General features: G+C 43.9%; 1 protein-coding gene across 3 annotated transcripts in view; it reads right to left on the bottom strand.

The window, feature by feature from the left end:
• The window catches only part of fhdc2 (FH2 domain containing 2), an 89,422-nt gene extending 83,095 nt beyond the window's left edge, over positions 1-6,327 (bottom strand). For 2 of the 3 annotated variants that reach the window (XM_087991778.1, XM_043705302.2), the window contains exon 1: positions 6,195-6,327. The gene's annotated coding sequence lies outside the window, so the exon portion shown is untranslated. Of the gene's footprint in view, positions 1-2,122; positions 2,387-6,194 lie in introns of all 3 variants that reach the window. The other variant, XM_087991777.1, reaches the window with a different exon arrangement.
• Between the last annotated feature and the right edge of the window lie 3,317 nt (positions 6,328-9,644).

Raw genomic sequence — 9,644 nt, forward strand, 5'->3', positions numbered from 1 at the left:
TATCACTACTCTTTGTTTCCTATCAGCCAACCAACTTTCAATCCAAGTTAGTACTTTGCCCCTAATACCCTAATTTTGCTCACTAACCTCCTATGTGGGACTTTATCAAAAGCTTTCTGAAAGTCCAGGTACACTACATCTACTGGATCTCCCTCGTCCATCTTCAGAGTTACATCCTCAAAAAATTCCAGAAGATTAATCAAGCATGATTCCCCCTTCATAAATCCATGCTGACGCTGACCTACCCTGTTACTACTATCCAGATGTGTCGTAATTTCATCCTTTATAATAGACTCCAGCATCTCTCCCACCACTGAGGTCAGACTAACTGGTCTATAATTTCCTGCTTTCTCTCTCCCACCTTTCTTAAAAAGTGGTACAACATTAGCCACCCTCCAATCCACAGGAACTGATCCCAAATCTATTGAACTCTGGAAAATAATAACCAACGCATCCACGATTTCTCGAGCCACCTCCTTCAGTACCCTGGGATATAGACCATCAGGCCCTGGGGACTTATCAACCTTCAGACCTAACAGTCTCTCCAACACCAATTCCTGGCAAATATAAATTCCCTTCAGTTCAGGTCCTTCAGCCACTGTTACCTCAGGGAGATTGTTTGTGTCTTCCCCAGTGAACACAGATCTGAAGTACCAATTCAATTCTTCTGCCATTTCCTTGTTCCCCATAATATAGTCCCCTGTTTCTGTCTTCAAGGGCCCAATTTTAGTCTTAACCATTTTTTTGCCTTTTACATACCTAAAAAAACTTTTACTATTCTCCTTTATATTATTGGCCAGTTTACCTTCGTACCTCATTTTGTCTCTGCGTATTTCCTTCTTAGTAATCCTCTGTTGTTCTTTAAAAGCTTCCCAGTCCTCCGTTTTCCCACATATCTTTGCTATGTTATACTTTTTCTCTTTTAACTTTATATGTTTCTGAACTTCCCTCATCAGCCATGCCTCCTCCTAGGATCTTTCTTCCTTTTTGCAATGAACTGATCCTGCAACTTCTGTATCATACCCAGAAATATCCGCCATTGTTCCTCCACTGTCATACCTGCTAAGGTATTGCACCATTGAACTTTGGTCAGCTCCTCCCTCATAGCTCCTTTATTCAACAGAAATATTGTCACTTCCGATTGTACCCTCTCCCTCTCAAATTGCAGATTGAAGCTTATTGTATTATGGTCACTACTTCCCAATGGCTCCTTCACTTCGAGGTCCATGACCAATTCTGGTTCGTTACACAATACCAGATCCAGAATTGTCTTCTCCCTGGTCGGCTCCAGCACCAGCTGTTCTAAGAATCCATCTCTGAGGCACTCCACAAAGTCTCTTTCTTGAGGTCCAATACCATCCTGATTCTTCCAGTCTACCTGCATGTTGAAATCCCCCATAATAACTGTCCTAACATCTTTGCAAAAGGCCAATTTAAGCTCCTAATTTAACTTACATCCGACATCCAGACTATTGTTTGGGGGCCTGTAGATAACTCCCACGAGGGTCTTTTTACCTTCAGTATTTCTCAGCTCTATTCAAACTGACTCTACATCCCCTGATTCTAGGTCCCCCCACGCAAGGGACTGAATATCATCCCTTACCAACATGGCCACCCCACCCCTTTGCCCGTCAGTCTGTCCTTACGATAGCATGTGTAGCCTTGAATATTCATTTCCCAGGCCCTGTCCACTTGAAGCCACGTCTCAGTTATCCCCACAATATCGTATCTGCCAATTTCCAAAAGAGCCTCAAGCTCATCCATCTTATTTCTAATGCTTCGTGCATTCATGTATAGTATTTTTAATTTGTTATTGCCCTCACCCTTCCCATCAACTCCTATTTCACTCAACCTTACAGCATGATCCCTTTCTGAGTTTTCTGCCACATTGGTACAGTTGTCTTTCTTGACTTTCCTTGTTCTAACTTTCCCTTCAATTTCCTTCTTAAACATCCAGTTTGTCCCCTCCCCCCCGCTACTTAGTTTAAACATAACTGTGTTGCAGTAGCAAACCTGCCTGCCAGAATGCTGGTCCCTAACCTATTAAGGTGCAAACCGTCTTTCTTGTAGAATTTATGCTTACCACAAAACACCCCAGTGATCCAAGAATTTAAAGCCTTACTTCCTGCATCAGTTCCCCAGCCACACGTTCAAGTCCATTATCTCCCTGTTTCTGGCCTCACCAGCCCGAGGAACTGGAAGCAAACCGGAGATAACCACCCTGGACCTCCTGCTTTTCAGCCTTCTTCCTAGTTCTCTGAAGTCCCGCTGTAGTATGTTCCTCCTCTTCTTCCCGACATCATTTGTGCCGACATGTACCACCACCTCTGGCTCTTCACCTTCGTCCTTGAGGATTTCCTGCACTCTGTCCGCGATGTCTTTAACCCTGGCACCAGGAAGACAACACACCATCCTTAAGTCCCATCTGCTGCCACAAAAAACCCCGGTCAGTTCCTCTTACTATGGAGTCCCCTATTACCACGGCTCGGTGCGATGTCCGACTCTTCCGCTCTGTCTCCACGCCAATTTTTAATTGACAGACCTGGCCGCCTCGTGGACTGGCAGTGTCATCTGTCTCTACTGTTTCCAGCAGGAGGCTGGAAGAACACAGCAAGCCACACAGCATCAGGAAGTGGAGAAGTCAACATTTCCGGTGTAACCCTTCTTTAGGACTGGGATGGGTGTAAAGGGAGCTACAGATAAAGGGGGGGTGGGGAACAGTTTTGGGTGGAGAGAGGGCAGGGTGGTGAGGTAGTGATAGGTGAACACAGGTAAAGGGCACGGCCTGGTTGGACGATGGGAGGAGTGAATCTGGTTGGTAGCTGGAAGGTCGGGTAGATCAGAGGAATGGAAGGGAGGGCAAGTGGCTGGAAAGGGAGTCAGGGGATGGAAACGGAGGTTATTTGAAATTGGAGAATTCAATGTTGAGTTCTCCAGGCTGTAGGCTACCCAGGTGGAAGATGAGGTGTTGTTCCTCCAATGTGCAGTCTGATTCACTGTGGCAATGGAGGAATCCGAGGATGGTCATGTTGGAAAGGGAGTGGGAAGGGGAATTAAACTGGGCAGTGACTGAGAGGTCTGGTCAGCCCCTGCTGGCCCAGCTGAGATGCTTGGTGAAATATTCCCTTAGTTTATATTTGGTCTCCCTGATGTAGAGAAGATGATATAGGGGAGCACCGGATACAGTAAACTAGGTTGGAGGAGAGGCTGGTGAACCTTTGTCTCACCTGGAAGGACTGTTTGGGGCCCTAGTTGTAGGTGAAGGGGGTGGTGTGCCAGCAGGTTTTAATGTTCTCGGTGGTGGGATCTAACTGAAGTTGGCGGAAGTGTTTAAGGATGATATATTGGATGCGGAGACTGGTGGCAAGGTGAGGGCAAGGTGAGGGCAAGGTGGACCCTAGCTTTATTGTGTTTGGGGGGGGTTTGGATCAGTGGAGTGGGGAATGGAGGAGGTACGGTGGAGGGCTGCCTGGATGACAGAGGAAGGATAAGCACCTTCTTCAATATAGGTGGACATCTGGGATGTTTGGGAGTAGTATGTCTCCTCGTCCGAGCAGATGCAGCGGAGGTGGAGGAGTTGGATAAAGGGGATATGGTTCTTGCAGGATACTAGGTGGGAGGAGGTGTAGTCCAGGTAGTTATGGGAGTCTGTGGGTTTATAGTAAACATCCATTTCCATCTCTGGTGACAGTCTCCAGACAGGGTTCCCCCTTCTCCTCACCTACACTCCACCAGTCTCTGCATCCAATATTTCATGTTTAAATATTTCCGCTAACTCCAATTAGACCCCACCATCAAGAACATCTTCCCTCCCCACCCTTCTCTGCCTTCCACCAGGACCACTCCTTTGCCAATCTTTTCGTGCCACTCTCCCCACCAACTCCTCTGAATCCCCTGGTACCTTCCCCTGCAATCATAAAACATGCAAAATCTGCAGGCACGTCACCCCCATCACTTCCATCAAGGGCCCTAAGTCCTTTTCTAAATTTTCTAAATGGGGTAAGTCTTAGGAAATATAAAACACAAATTGACTTTGAAGTCCTAATTTAGGATTCTCTTAAGGTTAACATGCATGTTCAGTTGGCAGTTAGGAAGGCAAATGTAATTCTAGCATTCATTTCAAGAGGGAAGGAATACAAGAACAGAGATTCACTGCTGAGGTTGTATAAAGTTCTTGTCAAACTGTGTTTGTTATAAGGTGAGAAGTTTTTGGCCATGTATCTAAGGAAGAATGTGCTAGGGTTGAAGACATTTCAGAGGAGGTTTACAAGAATGATGCCAGGGATGAAGGGCTTGTCATATGAGGAGCATCTGGGGACTCTGGTTCTGTACTCGATGGAGTTTAGAAGGATGAGGGGTAAGATCTGATTCAAACTTACAGAATATTGAGAGGCCAGATAGAATGGATATGGAGAAGATGTTTCCATGACTAAGAGAATCTAGGATCCAAGGGCACAGTCTCAGAGTGAAGGGAGGACCCTTTAGAACTAAGATAAGGAGGAGTTTTTCAGCCAGAGGGTGGTTAATCTATGGAACTCATTGGTGCAGAGGTCTGAGGAAAGCACGTTATTGAGTGCATTTAAACTGAGATAGATTAGTTCTTGCTTAGTAAGGGGATCAAGTATTACAGGGAGAAGGCAGGAGAATGGGGTTGAGAAACATATCAGCCACGATTTAATGAACTGATTGGCCAAATTCTGTTCCTATATCTCATGGGCTGATGAATGAATGAGTAAATAGGGTCAAAACTCTCAGTCATTTTGAAAAATATGTGGTAATTTCTTTGAAACACATAACATTCCAAAGTTGCTTGACAGGATAGACTCTGAGTGATGATTTCTCCTGCTAGGGGGATCTGGAAGACATGGGCACAGTCTCAGGACAGGAAGCCAATTATTTTAGTCAGAAATGAGGAGAAATGTCTTCAGTCAAAGTGCTGTGAATCTTTGAAATTTTGTATTCCACAGGATATAAGATCTGGATACTCAAGTATGGGACATACTCAAGGCTTTTTTTTTCCTCTCAGGGAATCAAGAGATATGAGTAGCAGGTGGGAAAGTGGAGTTGAGTCAAAGGTCCATAATGATTGTACAGAATGGTGCTGTGGGCTCTATGGGCCATATGATCTATTCATGCACATGTTCTTAGATGGACCTGGGGACAGTTACATTACCTTGCAGTTGCAAGAGACAACTGACACCATCTATCATACAATTACTAATATCCTTGGGAAAGTAAGCTTGTTATATTAATTATTACCTTAATTATTACAGTGCAAATCTCAGGCTGGAGACTGCTAGTGAGATCCACCTGGCAGCTTAACATTCAATATCTTGATGCATTTTTCTTTCACTTTTTGTCCCTTCTACAGCAGCAATGTGCCTGCGATTTTAATTTCCACTACAAAAGAGTTAGGACAAGGGAGGGACTGGCTGGACATTTCAGCTGCCAATAATAACAGTCAAATATACTCAAGTTAGGTTTCGCTTCTTGAAGCCTTCCTAAATGATTTCAACGGATTACGAATTTATCCTTCTCTCAGCCAAATAATTGTCCTTCTGCCTGTCAGATAGCCTGCGATCCCGAACGGGGACAAATATTTGCATTTTTATGTTTAAAATATTTTGAAAAGACATACAAATCGGGGAACTCAGGCCAGATTGCGAATCAAATCTGGGATCGTCCAGTCCAAATGGCTGAATGTTGGTCTAATATAACTTTGTCAACACCGTACACAGTAAACCTAAAATAGCACACAGATAAAATATTGCCAGAAAATGTTGAACACAATGCAATGTTCCAGGAACACTATAGAAATCACGAACAATAAATCGGAATAAAAATGAGCTTGATTTCTACATTAAAGGTTATCAGCAAAGTAACTCTGGAGCTGGCTGAGAGTTAAGTCATTCCTGCTAGTTGATAATTCCAATAACTAATTCCGCAACAGAAAGAAATGAACCAAAACACCAGAAGTAAAATATTTTAGCGCAACAAGTTTTCCAAAAGTTTTGGGTTTACTGTAGTGCTTGAACCCGAGGACCAGACGATGGGACATTGACATCAATCAGCCTTCTATTCTCTCTAGAAATCCGATTGGATTGAATTTATTTTCCAAATAAATTCCAGATTTTCAAAACATTACCCCCTCCCATTTTCCAGCAACTTTTCTCGAATTGTGATTAAATTCTTACCAGCCGGAATTGCTTTTCACTTTCCCAATCTCTGCTCCTTTCTTCTCCTTCCCGGTTCTTATCCCGTTCCTTTTCAGGAAATGTTATCTTCCAGTTTTAACAGTTTGAGTCCGCGAGAAATGGTTGTCTTTGGGATACAAAACAACAGAATAGCTGCAGCGACCACACTTGGCTCAGCAATGGGAGTGTCCCCTAAAAGGTGGGTCAGTGACGGAATACAATTCCTCGGAGACCTGGCGCAACACAAGTCGCTGTGGGATTTCGCCAGTATGAGTTCACAGTCACAACTATTGTGAGGAAGGCATGTGAGTGGAATACCGAGCAAGGGCCAGCTTCAGTCCTTCAAATAGTCAAATAATGATCCATGTAAATAGTATGTGTTTCAACTAATGATAGGATTTCGAATCCTAACAATAGAATGGAAATAGTGAAGTTTCAACACACAGGGAATGTAGGGAGAACTAACCATTTGGATACAGAACTGGCTCAAAGGTAGAAGGCAGAGGGTGGTCGTGGAGGGTTGCTTTTCAGACTGGAGGCCTGTGAACAGTGGTGTGCCACAAGGATCCATGCTGGGTCCACTGCTTTTTGTCATTGATATAGAGTCATAGAGATGTACAGCTCGGAAACAGACCCTTCGGTCCAACCTGTCCACGCCGACCAGATATCCCAACCCAATCTAGTGCCACCTGCCAGCCCCCAGCCCCTATCCCTCCAAACCCTTCCTTTTCATATATCCATCCAGATGCCTTTTAAATATTGCAATTGTACCAGTCTCCACCGCTTCCTCTGGCAGCTCATTCCATACATGCACCACCCTCTGCGTGAAAAAGTTGCCCCTTAGGCCCCTTTTATATCTTTCCCTCTCACCCTAAACCTATGCCCTCTAGTTCTGGACTCCCCACCTCAGGGAAAAGACTTTGTCTATTTATCCTATCCATGCCCTTCATGATTTTATTAACCTCTATAAGGTCACCCATCAGCCTTCGATTCTCCAAGGAAAACAGCCCTAGCCTATTCAGCCTCTCCACATAGCTCAAATCCTCCAACTCTGGCAACATCCTTGTAAATCTTTTCTAACCCTTTCAAGTTTCACAACATATTTCCGATAGGAAGGAGACCAGAATTGCATGCAATATTCCAACAGTGGCCTAACCAATGTCCTGTACAGCCGCAACATGACTTCCCAACCCCTGCACTCAATACTCTGGCCAATAAAGGAAAGCATACCAAATGCCTTCTTCACTATCCTAACTACCTGCGACTCCACTTTCAAGGAGCTATGAACTTGCACTCCAAGGCGTCTTTGTTCAGCAACACTCCCTAGAACCCTACCATTAAGTGTATAAATCCTGCTAAGATTTGCTTTCCCAAAATGCAGCACCTCACATTTATCTGAATTAAACTCCATCTGCCACTTCTCAGCCCATTGGCCCATCTGATCAAGATCCTGTTGGGATCTGAGGTAACCTTCTTTGCTGTCCACTACACCTCCAATTTTGGTGTCATCTGCAAACTTACTAACTATACCTCCTTATACTCACATCCAAATCATTTATATAAATGATGAAAAGTAGTGGACCAGTGCCGATACTTGTGGCACTCCACTGGTCACAGGATTCCAATCTGAAAAACAACCCTCCACCACCACGCTCTGTCATCTACCTTTGAGTCATTTCTGTATCCAGATGGCAAGTTCTCCCTGCATTCCATGAGATCTAACCTTGCTCACCAATCTCCCATGCCTTCCTGAAGTCCATATAGATCACATCTACCGCTCTGCCCTCATCAATCCTCTGTGTGATGTGAACATAGGAGGTACAGTTATTAAGTTTGCAGATGACACCAATATTGGAGGTGTAGTGGATAGTGAAGAAGGTTACCTCAGAGTACAATGGGATCTTGATCAGATGGGCCAATGGGCAGAGGAATAAATGTGAGGTGCTGCATTTTGGAAAGGTGAATCAGGCAGGACTTATACACTTCATGGTAAGGTCCTGGAGAGTGTTGCTAAACAAAGAGACCTTGGAATGCGGGTTCCTAGTTCCTTGAAAGTGGAGCCACAGGTAGATGGAATAGTGAAGAAAGCGTTTGGTATGCTTTCCTTTATTGGTCAAAGCATCCAGTATAGGAGTTGGGCGGTCATGTTGCAGCTATACAGGACATTGGTTTGGCCACTTTTGGAATATTGTGTGCAATTCTGGTCTCCCTCTTTTGAAAGGATGTTGTGAAAGGGTTGAGAAAAGATTTACAAGGTTGTTGCCAGGGTTGGTGGTTTGAGCTATAGGGAGAGGCTAAATAGGCTGGGGCTGTTTTCCCTGGAGCGTCAGAGGCTGAGGGGTGACCTTATAGAGGTTTATAAAATCATGAGGAGCATGGCTAGGGTAAATAGACAAGATCTTTTCCCTGGATAGGGGAGTCCAGAACTAGAGGGCATAGATTCCTTGTACGAGGGGAAAGATTTGAAAGAGATCTAAGGAATAAGATTTTCACGCAGAGGGTGGTGAATGTATGGAATGAACTGCCAGAGGAAGTGGTGGTAGCTGGTACAATTATAGCATTTAAAAAGTTTATGAATAGGAAGGGTTTAGAGAGATATGGGCTAAGTGCTGGCAAATAGGACTAGATTAGTTTATGATATCTGGTTGGCATGGGTGCATTGGAATGAAGAGTCAGTTTCCGAACTGTACATCTCTATGACTCAATTACTCCACGTCCTCAAATGTTGGAATATATTAATATATTACAGAGGAACCTTGATTATCCAGCATTCGATTAACCGAATATCAGATTATTTGGCAAGATCGCAAAGTCCCGATACATGGCTAAACTATATAATCCGGCACTTGATTATCCAGAATTTGATTAACCGAATGAAATACTCCCCGCCTGTGTTCTTCGGCTAACCGAGATTCATGCAGACAGTTACTCTCCCTGCAAACTATTATGACATGATGATAATATAATAATATTATCGTCAGCACTGTAATGAAGTGCAGCTTTGAGAAGTCCTGCCAACGCAGTGTGAATGGATGTGAGGTGATGGGTGATGTACTCTAAAATGAACTGATAAGAATAAAAAGAATTGCGTAACATTGCTCCTGTGAGTGTGCAAACGTGTAGTCTTCTCAGAATAGATTGCTTTGTAAATGATCAATACGACTTTTCATTGTAATCTTGGTGGAGCAGTGAAGAAAATGCAATACCACTGCCCATTGCATGCTTCTGTAAATACATTGGAATGCTGACATTCTTCCAGGATATGTGTACATGGTAAACATTAAATGGGACAAGTGACAAGTTCTGAGTAGAAGCCCAAAACATTTTTTTAAAATCTGTACGTGCCAGCGTCCTGTACGCTTGGATGGAGGACTTTGTCTCATAAACTTTAGTTTCCATCCACCTGTTGGTGCTATATTTGCTGACAGCAAATATCTGCAGATAACATCA

This window comes from Chiloscyllium plagiosum, unplaced genomic scaffold (genome assembly GCF_037043375.1).
Source record: "Chiloscyllium plagiosum isolate Xiang-an unplaced genomic scaffold, Cpla_swu_hap1 HiC_scaffold_11, whole genome shotgun sequence".
NCBI lineage: Eukaryota > Metazoa > Chordata > Chondrichthyes > Orectolobiformes > Hemiscylliidae > Chiloscyllium > Chiloscyllium plagiosum.